At 43.9% G+C, this 17,203-nt stretch overlaps 1 long non-coding RNA gene across 1 annotated transcript; it reads left to right on the plus strand.

Annotated features, from left to right (window-relative positions):
• Window positions 1–373: 373 nt before the first annotated feature.
• Window positions 374–16,639, plus strand: LOC143270007 (uncharacterized). Its single transcript, XR_013046842.1, has 3 exons — window positions 374–480; window positions 593–753; window positions 16,172–16,639. It is a non-coding gene; the product is annotated as an uncharacterized LOC143270007 (long non-coding RNA).
• The last annotated feature ends 564 nt before the right edge of the window (window positions 16,640–17,203 follow it).

Consider the following 17,203-nt stretch of genomic DNA (forward strand, 5'->3'; position numbering starts at 1 on the left):
CTCTGTCCCTCCCCCTCTCTCCCTTCCCCCATCTCTCCATCCATCATCCTATTTAGTGTGTGCACACGTGCACGTGCATGCTATAGCATGTGGAGGTTGATTCTCTCCTGCCACCTTGTGGGATCCAGAATCAAATTCAGGTTGTTGGACTTTCATAAAGCACATCTATTTTCTGAATGTTGTTCCCCATTCCCAACCCCTTAAAGATGAAAGGAATCTCATGTGTAGTTCAAAGGTGTGTATTCTCTCCCCTCCCTTCCCCTCCCCTCCCCTCCCCTCCCCTCCCCTTCCCTCCCCTTACCCCTTCCCTTCCCTCTCTCCTCTCCTCTCCTCTCCTCTCCTCTCCTCTCCTCTCCTCTCCTCTCCTCTCCTCTCCTCTCCTCTCCTCTTTTCTTCTCTCTCTCTCTGCCTGTCTCTCTCTGTCTCTCCCCAGAATGTCACCCGAGGGCAAGGAGAATGGAAGTGAAGGATTGAAAACAGGTGGGTTAACATTATCTTAATCTTTAACCAGAGCGAAGCAGTAGGGTGTTAGAAGGCGGGCCTTGCCTCACCCTTTGGTTGCTTTTTCTGTTTTCTTCCTGTTTTGATACAGGGGCTCACGCATCCCACACTGGCCTAGAACTGGTGAGGATGACCTTGAACTTCTGATCCCCCCCATGCCCGAACCTCTCCGGTACTGGAATTAGAAGTGTGCACCATCATGCCCGGCTTATATAATGCTTGGGATTGAAGCCAGGACGTGGTATGTGCGAGGTAAGCATTCTGTCAGCTGCGCCACATCCTCAGTGCAGTTTCTACAGAGAGAGAGAGAGAGAGAGAGAGAGAGAGAGAGAGAGAGAGAGAGAGAGAGAAGGAAAGGTTTATTTACTTTTTCCTCACCTCTTTGTTTTGTCTTGGAACTGCTTTGTAGACCAGGCTGGCCTCGAACTCACAGAGATTTGCTGCCTCTGCCACCCAAGAGCCGGGATTAAAGGGGTGCGCTACTACTGCCGGCTTGCTTGCTTATTTATTTATTTATTTATTTATTTATTTATTTATTTAATATGTGTGCGTGCCTGAATGCATGTAGTGTAACACACACACACACACACACACACACACACACACACACACACACACAGTCCCATTGGAGGCTAGAAGCAGGATTCTGGAAGCTGAGAAGTCAAAGACCAGGTGGCTGCACATTGCATGAATGCTAAAATGGTCTTTTAATAAGAAACCTGGGGCCAGATGTTGGGGTAAATGCTGAGAGATCAGAGAGACAAAGGAACAAGCCACTGCCACGTTTTACGTCGCCAACCCCACAAATCCTCTGACTGAACGCCTTTGAGTCCTCAGCCGACAGCTCTCTAGCTGAAAAGCTTTAGCTCCTGTCTCCTCAGGCCTTATGTGTCTTTCTCTGCCCAGCCCTATCACTTCCTTCTTAGTGCTGGGATTAAAGGCTTGTGTGCTTCCCCAGCAAAGGCATGGGATCTCAAGTGCTGGCATTAAAGGTGTGTGATTCCCAAGTACTGGGATTAAAGGTGTGTGCCACCACTGCCTGGCTCCGTTTCTCTCCTAGACTGAGTCAATCTCATGGAGTCCAGGGTGGCTTTGAACTCAAAGAGATCCGGACAGATCGCTGCCTCCTGAGTGCTAGGATTAAAGGTGTGTGCCACCACTGCCTGGCCTCTATGTTTCATCTAGTGGCTTGTTCTGTTTGCTGATCTTCAGGAAAATTTTATTATGGTACACAATATATCACCACAGCTGCATCTGCTTAGGACCTTGTGTTTTGTGGAAGCGTAGACAGGCAGAGAGATAAATGAGGCATGAGAAAGAGAAGAAACCTGGCCAGAAGTGGGGTGGGTGGGTGGGTTCCCAGTGCTGTGTTCTGGGCTAACTAATTCAGTCCCACAAGAGTGGCATTAATCCTACTTAGTAACCTCATTACCTCTTGAAAATCTCAACACCTCTCAATACCACAGTAACAACATTGCCCTGGGAATCAAGATTCCTGTGCAGGAGCTTGTGGGATATACTTAAATCTTAGCACAAAGAACCCTGGGATTTTTCCTTGTAAGTCACAGCATATCATTTTTTTTTTTTTTTTTTTTTTTAAAGACAGGGTTTCTCTGTGTAGCCCTGACTGCCCTTGAATTTGCTCTGGAGACCAGACTGGCCTTTTCAGAGATCTCCCTGCCTCTGCCTCCTGAGGGCTGGGATTAAAAGCATGCACACCCCCCACCCGCACCCCTGGCTCACAGCATCTTAAAAAAGGCCTAGAGATGTGGCTGGCTTGAAGGACGTGCTCATTTATTCCTTTGGCATTTGCCATAGTTGGATCAAATGCCTTTTGCCAGGTCTCTTGTTTTAAATTGTATTTGTAAGAGAGCATGGTGGCGCCCGCCTTTAATGTGAGTGTTCATGTGTATATGTGTGCACATATATTTGTGTGCAGGTATGTAGAGGGCACAGTCAAACTCAGTATTCCTCAGGCCTGTCCACAACTTTAAAAGAAAAAGAGATGTACTTTTAAATTATGTGTATGTATGTGGTGGGGACATGTGCTTGTGAGCAGGTGCCTTCAGGCGACAGAGGTATCAGCTCTCCCTAGAGCTGGACTTACAGGTGTTAGGGAACCATCTTAGGGAACCAGCAGTCCTATGGAAGAACAGTCCCCATATTTTAGTTAGGGTTTCCTATTTCTGTGATGAGACACCATGACCATGGCAACTCTTATAACGAAAACATTTGATTGGAGTGGCTCACTTACAGTTTCAGAGGTTCAGTCCATTATCATCATGGTGGGGAGGATGGCAGCATGCAGGCAGACAAGGTACTGGAGTAGCTGAGAGTCTGTACATCTTGCCCCAGAGGCAACAGGAAGTCGACTGACGATCACACGGAGGAAAGCTTGAGAAAAGGAAACCTTAAAGCCCACCCCCACAGTGACACACTTCCTCCAACAAGACCACACCTACTCCAACAAGGCCACACCTCCTAATAGTGCCACTCCCTTTGGGGGCCATTTTCTTTCAAACCACCACAACACACTATTAAGTGCTGAGCCATGTCTGCGGTTCCCACAACTTAGTTTTTGAGATAGAGTCCTCTCATTGGTGTGGGACTCACCAATAAGGACAGGGTGGTTGGCTATGGTACACTAGGGATTTGCCTGCCTCCGACTTCCCAGTGCTGGGATTAAGCCTGCGTATCTGGGTGTTCTCCCTCTCCCTCTCCCTCTAATAAAATCAGGCCCTCACATTTGTGAGGCAAACACTTGACTGAGGAAGTCTTTTGCTAAGTTGAACTTCTTAGGCCCCATAGTGTAGCTAGAAATTCTAACTGGAAAATTCAAGCAACAGGGACTAACATGGTGATTGGAAGGCCATCATATTGTTATGAAGGTTGAATTATCGACCCATCCTCCAGACCATCCATGCAATGCAAGCTCATGGGCCATGAGATTCAGGACATTTTTTGTTCTGGTTGGAGCCTCTGAGTCTGCAGCCCATGGCAGGCTGTAGTGAAAACCAGAAGGTAGCAGAGGTCCAGAGGTCCTTTGTCTTGGTGTAGATTTGTCACACAAGCCTGATGACCTGAGTTTTTTTTTTCTTTCTTTTTTTCAGAGCTGAGGACCGAACCCAGGGCCTTGTGCTTGCTTGGCAAGTGCTCTACCACTGAGCTAAATCCCCAACCCTTGGTGTAGATTTGGTCCTTAGGTCAAGGGTACTCTTCCTCCACGTAAATAGTTTTTCTACCTCAGTTACTTTCTGCTTGTTTGTTTTTTTTTTTTTTTTTTTTTTTTTTTGTGTGTGTGTGTGTGTGTGTGTGTGTGTGCAATTCCATTGCCTTGTATACTTTTTTTTTGATATATATTTTTTATTTTACAATATCATTCAGTTCTACATATCAGCCATGGGTTCCCCTATTCTCCCCCCTCCCACCCCTCCACTTACCCCCAGCCCACCCTCCATTCCCACCTCCTCCAGGACAAGTCCTCCCCCGAGGACTGTGATCAACTTGGTAGATTCAGTCCAGGGAGGTCCAGTTCCTTCCTCCCAGACTAAGTCAAGTGTCCCTGCATAAGTTCCAGGTTTCAGACAGCCAATTCATGCAATGAGCACAGGACTTGGTCCCACTGCCTAGATGCCTCCCAAACTGATCAAGCCAATCAACTGTCTCACCTATTCAGAGGGCCTGATCCAGCTGGGAGCCCCTCAGCCTTTGGTTCATAGTTCATGTGTTTCCATTCATTTGGCTATTTTTTTTTCAATAATTGAGTAAAACTGAAATTTATTATATGCCACAGTCGTCCTAGGAACCTCCATGCTATATATATAGCCTCTATGGTTCTATGGGTTGTGGTCTGATTGTTCTTTATTTTATATCTAGAATCCACCAATGAGTGAATACATACCATAACTGTCTTTCTGGGTTTGGGTTACCTCACTCAGGATGATTTTTTCTAGTTCCATCCATTTGCCTGCAAATTTCATGCTTTCATTGTTTTTCTCTGCTGAGTAGTACTCCATTGTGTATATGTACCACATTTTTTTCATCCATTCTTCCGTTGATGGGCATCTAGGTTGTTTCCAGGTTCTGGCTATTACAAATAGTGCTGCTATGAACATAGCTGAGCATGTATCTTTATGGCATAAATCAGCATTCCTTGGGTATATGCCCAAGAGTGGGATGGCTGGGTCTTGAGGTAGTTCGATTCCTAATTTTCTGAGAAACCGCCATACTGATTTCCACAGTGGTTGTACAAGTTTACATTCCCACCAACAGTGGAGGAGTGTTCCCTTTGTTCCACATCCTCTCCAACATTGGTTGTCATTGGTGTTTTTGATCTTAGCCATTCTAACAGGTGTAAGGTGGTATCTCAGAGTCGTTTTGATTTGCATTTCTCTGATGATTAGGGATGTTGAGCATTTCTTTAAATGTCTTTCAGCCATTTGTAGTTCTTGTTTTGTGAATTCTCTGTTTAGCTCTTTAGCCCATTTTTTAATTGGACTGTTCAGTGCTTTGATGTCTAGTTTCTTGAGTTCTTTATATATTGTGGAGATCAATCCTCTGTCAGATGTGGGGTTGGTGAAGATCTTTTCCTAATCTGTTGGCTGTCTTTTTGTCTTATTGACTGTGTCTTTTGCCCTGCAAAAGCTTCTCAGTTTCGAGAGGTCCCATTTATTAATGGTTGTGCTCAGGGTCTGTGCTGTCGGTGTTTTATTTAGGAAATGGTCTCTGGTGCCAATGCGTTCAAGAGTGCTTCCTATTTTCTTTTCTATTAAGTTTAGTGTAACTGGATTTATGTTTAGGTCTTTGATCCACTTGGACTTGAGTTTTGTGCATGGTGACAGATATGGATCTATTTGTAATCTTTTACATATTGACATCCAGTTATGCCAGCACCATTTGTTGAAGATACTTTCTTTGTTCCATTGTATAGTTTTGGCTCCTTTGTCAAAAACCAGGTGTTCATATGTGCATGGATTAATGTCAGGGTCTTCAATTCGATTCCATTGGTCCGTATGTCGGGTTTTATACCAGTACCAAGCTGTTTTTATTACTATAGCTCTATAGTAGAGTTTGAGGTCCGGGATGGTGATGCCTCCAAGGGTTGCTTTATCGTATAGGATTCTTTTAGCTATCCTGGGTCTTTTGTTTTTCCATATAAAGTTGAGTATTTTTCTTTCCAAGTCTGTGAAGAATTGTGTTGGGATTTTGATGGGGATTGCATTGAATCTGTAGATTGCTTTTGGTAAGATTGCCATTTTTACTATGTTAATCCTACCTATCCATGAGCATGGGAGATCCTTCCATTTTCTGATATCTTCTTCAATTTCTTTCTTTAGAGATTTAAAGTTCTTATCAAAAAGGTCTTTCACTTGTTTAGTTAGTGTTATCCCAAGGTATTTTATATTATTTGTGGCTATTGTAAAGGGTGATGTTTCTCTGACTTCTTTCTCAGCCCTTTTATCATTTGTGTATAGGAGGGCTACTGATTTTTTTGAGTTGATCTTGTATCCTGCCACTTTACTGAAGGAGTTTATCAGCTGTAGAAGTTCCCTGGTAGAGTTTTTGGGGTCACTTATGTATACTATCATATCATCTGCAAATAGTGAAAGTTTGACTTCCTCCATGCCAATTTGTATCCCTTTGATCTCCTTTTGTTGTCTTATTGCTCTAGCTAGAACTTCTAGTACTATATTGAATAAATATGGAGAGAGTGGACAGCCTTGTCTTGTTCCTGAATTTAGTGGTATCGCTTTGAGTTTCTCTCCATTTAATTTGATGTTTGCTGTTGGCTTGCTATAAATTGCTTTTATTATGTTTAGAAATGTTCCTTGTATTCCTAATCTTTCTAAGACCTTTATCATGAAGGGGTGTTGGATTTTGTCAAAGGCTTTTTCAGCATCTAAGGAGATGATCATGTGGTTTTTTTCTTTCAGTTTGTTTATATGGTGTATTACATTGACTGATTTCCGTATGTTGAACCATCCTTGCATCCTTGGGATGAATCCTACTTGGTCGTGATGGATGATTGTTTTGATGTATTCTTGGATTCGGTTTGCCAATATTTTGTTGAGTATTTTTGCATCTATGTTCATGAGGGAGATTGGTCTGTAGTTCTCTTTCTTTGTTGCATCTTTGTGTGGTTTGGGTATCAGGGTAATTGTAGCCTCATAAAAAGAGTTTGGTAGTGTTCCTTCTGTTTCTATTGTGTGGAACACTTTGAAGAGGATTGGTATTAGTTCTTCTTTGAAAGTCTGGTAGAATTCTGCACTGAAACCATCTGGTCCTGGGCTTTTTTTGGTTGGGAGACTTTTGATGACTGTTTCTATTTCTTTAGGGGTTATTGGTCTATTTAAATGGTTTATCTGGTCTTGATTTAATTTTGGTATATGGTATTTATCCAGAAAATTGTCCATTTCTTCCTGGTTGTCCATTTTTGTGGAGTACAGGTTTTTGAAGTATGATCTAATGATTCTTTGGATTTCCTCATTGTCTGTTGTTATGTCTCCCTTTTCATTTCTGATTTTGTGAATTTGGGTGCTCTCTCTTTGCCTTTTGGTTAATTTGGCTAGTGGTTTGTCTATCTTGTTGATTTTTTCAAAGAACCAACTCTTTGTTTCATTGATTTTTTGTATTGTTTTCTTGTTTTCTATTTCGTTGATTTCAGCCCTCAATTTGATTATTTCCTGGCGTCTATTTCTCCTGGGTGAGTTTGTTTCTTTTTGTTCTAGAGCTTTCAGTTGTGCTGTTAATTCATTAGTATGGGATTGTTCCATCTTCTTTATGTGTGCATTTAGAGCTATGAATTTTCCTCTTAGCACTGCTTTCATAGTGTCCCATAAGTTTGGGTATGTTGTACTTTCATTTTCATTGAATTCTAGGAACTCTTTAATTTCTGTTTTTATTTCTTCCTTGACCCATTGATGTTTCAGGTGGGCATTATTCAGTTTCCATGAGTTTGTGGGTTTTCTATAATTTTTGTTGTTATTGAGTTCTAACTTTAAGGCATGGTGGTCTGATAAGATACAGGAGGTTATTCCAATTTTTTTGTATCTGTTGAGATTTGTTTTGTGTCCAAGCATGTGATCAATTTTTGAGAAGGTTCCATGGGGTGCTGAGAAGAAGGTATATTCTTTTGTGTTAGGATGGAATATTCTGTAGATATCTATTAGGTCCATTTGAGTCATAACATCTGTTAGGTCCTTTATTTCTTTGTTAAGTTTCAGTCTGGTAGATCTATCTTTTGGTGAGAGTGGTGTGTTAAAATCTCCCACTACTAATGTGTGGGGTTTGATGTGCGTTTTAAACTTTAGTAGTGTTTCTTTTATGAATGTGGGTGCTTTTGTATTTGGAGCATAGATGTTTAGAATCGAGACTTCATCTTGGTGGATTTTTCCCGTGATGAATATGTAATGTCCATCCTGGTCTTTTTTGATTGATTTTAGTTTGAAGTCTATTTTTATTAGATATTAGGATAGCTACACCAGCTTGTTTCTTAGGTCCATTTGCTTGGAAAACCTTTTCCCAGCCCTTTACTCGGAGGTAGTGTCTGTCTTTGGAGTTAAGGTGTGTTTCTTGTATGCAGCATATGGATGGGTCCTGTTTTCTTATCCATTCTGTTAGCCTGTGTCTTTTTATAGGTGAGTTGAGACCATTGATATTGATGGATATTAATGACCAGTGATTGTTAATTCCTGTTATTTTTTTGGTTGTGTTGTGTTGTCCTTCTGTGGTGTATGTTGGTGTAGGATTATCTATTGCTTGATTTTTCATGGATGTGTTTAACTTCTTTGGGTTGAATTTTCCCTTCTAGTGCTTTCTGTAGGGCTGGGTTTGTGGACAGGTATTGATTAAATCTGGTTTTGAAAGACCCCCGAAGGTAGTCTTCCCTCTGGAGAGACCCTCGCCCAGAGATCACACCGAGACCATAAGTCAGATGCAAACAGCAAGAGGCTTTATTCAGGAACACGGGTACCCGGGGCGACACAGTCACTCAAGAGGCTCAAGAGACTGGCGCGCCGATGGGCTGGAGTGGAGGGTTTTTATAGGGTCGGGCAGCAGAAGGGCGGGTACAGAAGCGAGAAGCATGGTTTACAGGGTCCTGATTGGACGATTCATATGAGGCCAGGTTCAAACTCAGGACAGTTCGTGGTTTTTCCCCGAGCTCGACACGCCTGCTGACTTGGCTCTTATCTAGGGTACAAGTTGTTTTTCTGACCTTTTAGTTCCCTGTTCTGGGGCCAGGTGGCCGACCGCAGATACCCTGTTTGTTCCTGTGCCCATGTCCTCTAACTGAACTTTCCCCGTACTTTCCAGGCCTTGCTCAAAATGGCGTTAGGCTAAGCAAGTATGCTGGGGTCTTTCAGTTTTATCCTGGAATATCTTGTTTACTCCGCCTATGGTGATTGAGAGTTTTGCTGGGTATAATAGTCTGGGTTGGCATCCGTGGTCTCTTAGTGTCTGCATGAGGTTTGTCCATGATCTTCTAGCTTTCATAGTCTCTATTGAGTAGTCTGGTGTTATTCTGATGGGTTTGCCTTTATATGTTACTTGGTCCTTTTCCTTTGCAGCTCTTAATATTTTTTCTTTATTCTGTGTGTTTAGTGTTTTGATTATTATGTGGCGAGGGGACTTTTCTTTTGGATCCAGCCTATTCGGTGTTCTGTAAGCTTCTTGTATCTTCATAGATATTTCTTTCTTTAGGTTAGGAAAGTTTTCTTCTATGATTTTGTTGAATATATTTTCTGTGCCTTTGAGTTGGTATTCTTCTCTTTCTTCTATCCCTATTATTCTTAGGTTTGGTCTTTTCATGGTGTCCCAAATTTCCTGGACGTTTTGTGTTAGGACTTTTTTGTCTTTAGTGTTTTCTTTGACTGACGAATCTATTTTCTCTATTGTGTCTTCAGCGTCAGAGATTCTCTGTTCCATCTCTTGCAATCGGTTGGTTATGCTTGTTTCTGTAGTTCCTGTTCGTTTAGTCAGGATTTCTATTTCCAGCATTCCCTCAGCATGTGTTTTCTTTATTGTCTCAAATTCATTTTTCAGATCTTGGAATGTTTCTTTCATCTGTTTAATTGCTTTTTCTTGGCTTGATTTGATTTCTTCCCGTTTTTTGTTCGTTTTTTCTTCCATTTCTTTAAGGGAGTTTTTTTATTTCCTCTTTAATGGAGTTTTTCATTTCCTCTTTAAGGGAAGTTTTTATTTCCTCTTTAATGGAGTTTTTTATTTCCTCTTTAAGGAAAGTTTTTATTTCCTCTTTAAGGTAGTTTTTCATTTCCTCTTTAAGGAAAGTTTTTATTTCCTCATTGAGGGAATGTTTTATTTCTTCTTTAAGGGCCTCTATCATCTTCTTAAAGTCATTTTTAGGTTTGATTTCTTCTGTTTCTTCTGTCATGGTATGTTTAGGTCTTGCAGGTATAGAATCACTAGGTTCTGATGTTGCCATATAGGTCTTTATGTTGTTGCCTGTATTTTTGCACTGGCGTCTACTCATCTCTTCCTCTGTGTGGTGCAGGTGGTGTCTGTGTCTGAGATTGCCTCTCTTGTTCTAATTTTTAGTCTTGGTTTAGTAGGGGTTCTTGGTTAAATTGGTGCTATTGGGCTATTTCTTCAGGAACAGCTGATTTCAGTCGGTGAATTATATACTTATGATTCTGGTGATCTGGTTTAGTGGCTGGGTAGCTCCTTCTTCTGTGTTCCCAGTTCACGTTTTGTTCATTTGTCAACTCCTCAGCTGATCTTGTTTCTTCAGACTTTAAACTGTAGGCATCTGAATCCTCTCCCAGATGGGTTTCAGCTGAGCAGAGTAGTCTCACCAACACCTCCAAGTTGTTGGGTTTTACAGGATCAGCAGCTGGGCCCTGGGTTGTCCTCAGAAGGAGTGTTCAGATTCGTTCTGGTTCTGACCCACGGAGATAGCTTCTTCCCCAGATGTTGGGGTTAGGGGTGTCCCCGTTCCAAGCTGCGTCTGCTTGTCTCCGTCCCTGGGCCTGTCTACCTCTGCGGTCCGCCGCCGGGCCTGTATGTCCCTGTCAGCTGCCGCTGGGTCTGTCTGCCTCTGGGGGCCGCCACTGGGCCTGAATGTCCCTGTCGGCCACTGCCGCCGGGACTGAATGTCCCTGTCGGCTGCCGCCGGGCCCGTTTACCTCAGCGGGCTGCCGCTGGGCCCGTCTACCTCTGCGGGCCGCCGCCACAGGCCTACCTGCGTCTGCTTGTCTCTGCCGCCGGGCCTGTCTACCTCTGTGGGCTGCCGCTGGGCCTGAATGTCTCTGCTGGCCGCTGCTGCCGGCCCGTTTACCTCAGCAGGCTGCCGCTGGGCCCGTGTACCTCTGTGGGCCGCCGCTGGGCCTGAATGTCTCTGCCGGCTGCCGCCGGGTCTAAATATCCCTGTCGGCTGCCGCTGCTGGGCCCGTCTACCTCCACGGGCCGTCGCCACAGGCCTACCTTCGTCTGCTTGTCTCCGCCGCCGCCGGGCCTGTCTACCTCTGTGGGCTGCCGCTGGGCCTGAATGTCCCTGTCGGCCGCTGCCTCCGGGCCCGTTTACCTCCTTTCTGCTTGTTTTTGCCTGTGAGCGTGCAGTAGCTCTTCCGTGATCTCCTGACGTCATGGAAGTAACATGTATGTATCTAATGTTAGACCTCAGTTTTAGGAAGATGGGTTAGCCGGGCTTCTGTGGCACATGCTTTTAATACTGGCACTCAGAAGGCAGAGGCAGGTAGATCTCTGAGTTCAAGGCCAGCCTGGTCTACAGAGCAAGTTCCAGGATAGCTAGAGCTACACAGAGAAACTCTGTCTCAACCCCTACCCCACCACCACCAAAAAAAAGAAAAAAAAAAAAAAAGAAAGAAAAAGAAAAAAAAAAAAAAGAAAGAAAGGTGGGTTGAAGACTGTATGGTGTCTGTTTGAGTAATTAGTGAGGAGCTCAAAAGAAACATCCTGTCTCAACTTTTAAAAGTCAAGTCTCTTATCAAAGGAGATTTGCTCAGTCTTTATTTAAAATTTTATTGTATGTATTTGTGTGTGTGTATGGGTGAGTACACCATAGCATGTGTCTGGAGGTCAGAGGACAACTTTCGTGAATCAGTTCCCTCCTACCATGTGGGTCTCAGGGATCAAACTCAGATGACCAGGCTCTGGGTCAAGCACCTGTCCCTGCTGAGCCGTCTTGATGGCCTTTCACTAGCAACTTATTGTGAAATTTTCATACATCACCAAGTGGTATTTATTTATTGCAGCACTGAGGATTACCCCAAGACCTTGGGAATCCTTGGCAAGCACTCAGCCACTTACCCCAGACTTCACTAAGGGATTTTTTTTTTTTTAAATCAAATGTTTGTTTTTAAGGACAATTTTTATTTTTAAAGAAGTTTGTTTAGTTTCATTGTATGTATATGAGTGTTTTGCCTGTATCTATGTATGTATGTGTACCACATGTGTGCCTGGTGCCTGTGGAGGCCAGAAGAGGGTGTCGGATCTCCTGGCACCGGAGTTACAGATGGTTGCGAGCTGCCGTGTGGTTGCTGGGAATTGAACCTGGATCCTCGGAAAGAGCAGCCAGTGCTCCTAACTGCTGAGCCAACTCTCCAGCCCCCTTTAGAAAACATTTTGAAATCATTGTGTGGGCATCTGTGTGCCATGGTGCATTTGTGGAGTCCATTTCTTCCACGTTTGTGTGGAGATTGAACTGAAGTTACCAGGCTGCCATAACAAGTGCCTTTATGTGAAGAACCATCTTGTTGGTGCTCAAACATTTTTTTTTGTTTGTTTGTTTTGTTTTGTTTTTGGTTTTTTGAGGCAGGGTTTTTTTCTGTGTAGTTTTGGTGTCTGTCCTGGATCTCACTCTGTAGACCAGGCTGGCCTCGAACTCACAGAGATCTGTCTGGCTCTGTTTCCCAGGTGCTGGGATTAAAGGTATGCACCACCACCACCTGGCTCAAACATGTTTTTAAATGCCAAATTTAGCATCAATTGAACACTTTCTTTGATCTTTACTGCTAGATTTTGTGTTCCTGACAGATAATTAACAATTTAAAGATGTGAACAAGTGTGTGGTGGGCAACGATTCCAGCTTTGATCTGGAAGTTCCAACTCCCATTGAGGCTTCGGTAACTGTCACGCCTACAAGGCGAGGCCGAGAGAGAACCCTAAAGACCCGAGATCTGGATGTGCAGGCTCTCTTGTTTCCTGGACCCTGGACACTGGAGGTAGACCAAGCAGAGTTCTCCAGAGAACACCGCTGGACTGCGCTTCACCTTCCCCAGACCCCGTTACTTATCCCTTCACTTGTAAGTTACCCCACAAAATAAACCTCCCTTTTAACTATGTGGAGTGGCCTTAATAATTTCGCCAGTATCTGAATGGATGAAAACGTGGTTTACACTTCTCCATCAGTCTTTCGAACAGTTGTAGCAGCAGGGTAAGATATTCTTAAATCCCTCCTTTGTGCTTTCTGGAGATGTGATTATTAACTGTTGTATAACCTAGCCAACAACCTCTGAGCCTGGACTATCAGCTCTGCCTCATTGCGTTTACGCCCTGCTCTTCTGGTTATGTTGAAAGGAACTGTAAGAAAGGGAAATATGAGGCTGGAGAGACGGCTCAGTGGTCAAGATCACTCCCTGCTCTTGCAGAGGATCTGGGTTCAATTCCCATCACCTGTATCAAGGCTCACAACTGCTTATAACTTCAGTTCTAGGGAGTCGGATGCCCTCTTCAGGCCTCCCTGGGTACCTGCATGCACAGGGTACACATAAACTCATGCAGGGGTATGCATACACATACATCAAGAATGAAAAAACAGCCGGGCGGTGGTGGCGCACGCCTTTAATCCCAGCACTTGGGAGGCAGAGCCAGGCGGATCTCTGTGAGTTCGAGGCCAGCCTGGGCTACAGAGTGAGTTCCAGGAAAAAAATAAAAAGAAAAAAGAATTAAAAAACAAGCAAACAAACAAACAAACAAACAAACAAACAAAAAACCATAAAACAAAAGGGAGTGGGTATGGGAACAGGGCCTGGAGAGATGGCTCAGCAGTTAAGAACACTGACTACTTTTCCAGAGGAACAGGGTTCAATTCCCAGCACCTACATGGCAGCTCACAACTGTTTGTAACTCCAAGATCTGACACCCTCATACAGACATACGTGCAGGCAAAATACCAATGTAAATAAAATAAAAATAAATAAATTACTTAAAAAAAAGAGTGCTTGCTGCTCTTCTAGAGGACTGGAGTTTGATTCCCAGTGCCCATATCAGGCAATTTACAGTAGCCTATAATTCCAGATCCAGAGATCTGCCCCTTTCTGGCTTCTGCAGGCATCCTGCAAGCATGCACACGCACACAAGTGCAATTATACATACACCCAAATAAAAATAGTATCTTCAAAAAAACCAAGAGGGCAAAACACTCAGGGTGGAGACTATCTGGGTCATTCAGCAGCTGAGGTTGACAAGACCAAAGGGGCGACACTGTCAGCGTAAAGGCAAATGGGGGCGGGGGCAGCGGGGGTGGTGGTGGTGGTGGTGTTTCTATGCAAAGTAGTTAAAAAAGAAACCTTGAATGTTTCAACATGGCTCTGGGCGGGAGTCAGAGATGAAAACCTTCCCTGAATTGGAACCACAAACACATTCTTGTGGTTGTTGGAATCTGAGTCTACCAAATGATTCAACAAAGGTCAGGGAGAGAGTTTAATGTAAGGTGTGGTTTCTGTATGGTTTGGAGCCATATTTGTGGAGTGAACTCAGCTTCTCTCTAGAAGAACTTGACTTCAATCAAAGCTAAGAGCAGTTCATGAGACTCAGTGGATACTAACTACATGTTAATTTCAGTCATATTAAACTGTAAAAAATAGGTATCATAGAAGTAGTGAGATAGAATTATTGCCTGGGGACAACAGATCAACATATCTCAGAATTAAGCCTCTAGGCTTCAAATATCTATATATCTATATCTATATCTATAGGGCAGAGATTAAGACAAAGTGGATGCCAGTTCCAAGAGGGTCCACCACCACTCTGCACCCCAGCATTGCAGGGTAGGAGCCTGTGGAGATGTCTCACTGTCACACATGCCTGCCTTGGAACAATCTTTTTGTACACTATGGATATATATTACTCTCAATGGCTAATAAAGAGCTGGCAGCCTAGCTGGCTATAGCTAGGCAGGATTTTCAGGGAGAGAGGGCACTAGAAGGTGGAAGGGTGTGGCAGCAAGTAAGGAAATAGAAATGGGTTAATTTAAGTTATATGACCTTGTTAAAATCAAGTCTAAGCTATCAGCTGAGCATTTATAATTAACAGTAAGTCTCTGTGTGATTATTTGGGAGCTAGCAGTCCCAATGATGAAAAACTCTACCTACACATGCCACAAACATCAATGCTAGCTCAGGATTCTTCTTTTTGTCTTTGTTTTTGTTTTTTTGAGACAAGGTTTCTCTAAGTAACAGCACTGGCTATCCTGGAACTCGCTCTGTAGACCAGGCTGGCCTCAAACTCACAGAGATCCGTCTGCCTCTGCCTCCCGAGTGCTAGGATTAAGGGTGTGTGCCACCACCACCCTTGCTTAGCTCAGACTTCTTAAAGTGAGGGCTGAATGCCGGGTGCCCCAGTGTCTCAGCTCCTGGCATCACGTATACTGCACAGAGTGGGTATAGGCTGTGGTGTGGCTTGAAGGACAGAAATGTACTTTTCTTACAGTTGTGGAGGCTTGGAATGTGCCGGAAAGGCTGGGAGGCCTTTCTTCCTGGGTTGCAGTCAGCCTCACATGGTGGGAGGACATAGGAGGGGTGGGGGTGAGGGTGGGGGCATAAGAGAGATGGGGTGGGGGGTAGATTGGGGGACTCTGGCTTCCTTTCCTCTTATTGTAACCACGGCAGTATTCCGGCCTACTGAATTAGGGCTCTACCCCCATGACCTCGTTTAAGTAAATCTATCTCCTGAAAGGCCCATCTCCAACTATAGTCACCTAGGGCTAGGGTTCAATATGTGGCCCTGGAGGGACACAGTGTTGTCCATAACTGTCTACCTAGAGTATATTTTTATTAAATTAATAACATCTAGTCCATTAACTTCCTCCCTCCCCTTTCTCTCTCTCCTTTCTCCATTCATCCCTTCTCTCCTCCCTCTCGCCCTCCATTCCTTTCTTCCCTCCCCTTTTCCTCCCTCCCTCCCTCTCTTCTGGGACTCGCTTTTCTCTTCCCCCTTCCTTCTTTGCTTTCCTTTTATTGGCTTTTTAATATGTATGTATGTATGTATGTATGTATGTATTTATTTATTTATTTTGGTTTTCTGAGACAGCGTTTCTCTGTGTAGTTTTGGTGGCTGTCCTGAAACTCGCTCTGTAGACCAGGCCGGCCTGGAACTCACAGAGATCCACCTGCCTCTGCCTCCTGAGTGCTGGGGTCAAAGGTGTGCACCACTACCCAGTCTGATTTTTTTTTTTTTAAAGGCAAAGTCTTCTGTAGCCTGGGCTGGCCTCCAACTTGCTATGTAGCCAAGAATGATGATAAACACCTGAACCTCCTGCTTCCTCATCCTAGGAGTGTGTGCTTAGTATCCCTCTTCCGATGGTCCTATCCTTTGACGTGAACTAGAGCTGATCTTTTGTCTGAATGATCCCATTTCATCTTTCTTCTGTGGATCCTTTCTGAAGAATCCTCTGTGTGTCTTTGTCTTCCAGGCATTCCTCTGTACTTGATAATTGTAGTTGTTTATTTGTAACATACCTGCCAGGACCAAGATGAGGACAGAGACCTCTGAGATGCGGCAGGAGGCAGAGCAGCCAGAATGCAGAGGCAAGAAGGAGAGAGAGGACCTCACCTCTTCTGTCACCATCAACCAGAGACATCACTCACTGTCATGAATAAGAGAAAGGACCTCCCTTCTCTCATACTAAGAGCAGACAGAACATTACCTCGGAACAATGGTCTCTTCTTCCATTCCAACTGGTGTAACTTTATGAAAAAAATCTATCTATCTATCTGTCTGCCTGTCTGTCTGTCTATTCATCCATCCATCCATCCATCCATCCATCCATCCATCCATCCATCCATCCATCCATCCATCCATCCATCCATCCATCCATCATATCTATCTATCTATCTATCTATCTATCTATCTATCTATCTATCTATCTATCTATCTATCTATCTATCATTTATCTACCAATCTAATTTTTTATAGGGTCTTAGTATGTAACCCTGGCTGGCCCGGAACTCACAGTATTTGGGTCTCAGTGGCTGCAGGCCTGGGTGGGACTGGAGAAAACTCCAGCCACACTCTACCTGCCTATGTCTTCTGAGTACTGGGATTAAAAGTATGCTCCACTGTACCTGATTCTACTTTAGTTTTATCGAGGAAAATTATACTTTTTTATGTTTAATTTATTGACTGAGAATTTCATAAAATACAATTTGATCCTACTCTCCTCTCGCCCAATATCCTCCAGAACCCCCCTCAACTCCCTATTCACCCAGCTTTGTGTTCTTTTTTTTTTTTCTTCAGTTTTTCAAGACAGGGTTTCTCTGTGAAATAGTCCTGGCTGTCCTGGAATTCACTCTGTAGACCAGGCTGGCCTCGAACTCACAGAGATCCACCTGCCTCTGCCTCCCGCATGCTGGGATTAAAGGTGTGCGCCACCACTGCCCGGCCAGCCCAGCCAGCTTTGTGTTCTTGCTCTCTCTTACAAAACAAACAAGCCCAAAAAACATGG

The sequence above is a fragment of the Peromyscus maniculatus genome, chromosome 21 (genome assembly GCF_049852395.1).
Source record: "Peromyscus maniculatus bairdii isolate BWxNUB_F1_BW_parent chromosome 21, HU_Pman_BW_mat_3.1, whole genome shotgun sequence".
Classification (NCBI taxonomy): Eukaryota; Metazoa; Chordata; class Mammalia; order Rodentia; family Cricetidae; genus Peromyscus; species Peromyscus maniculatus.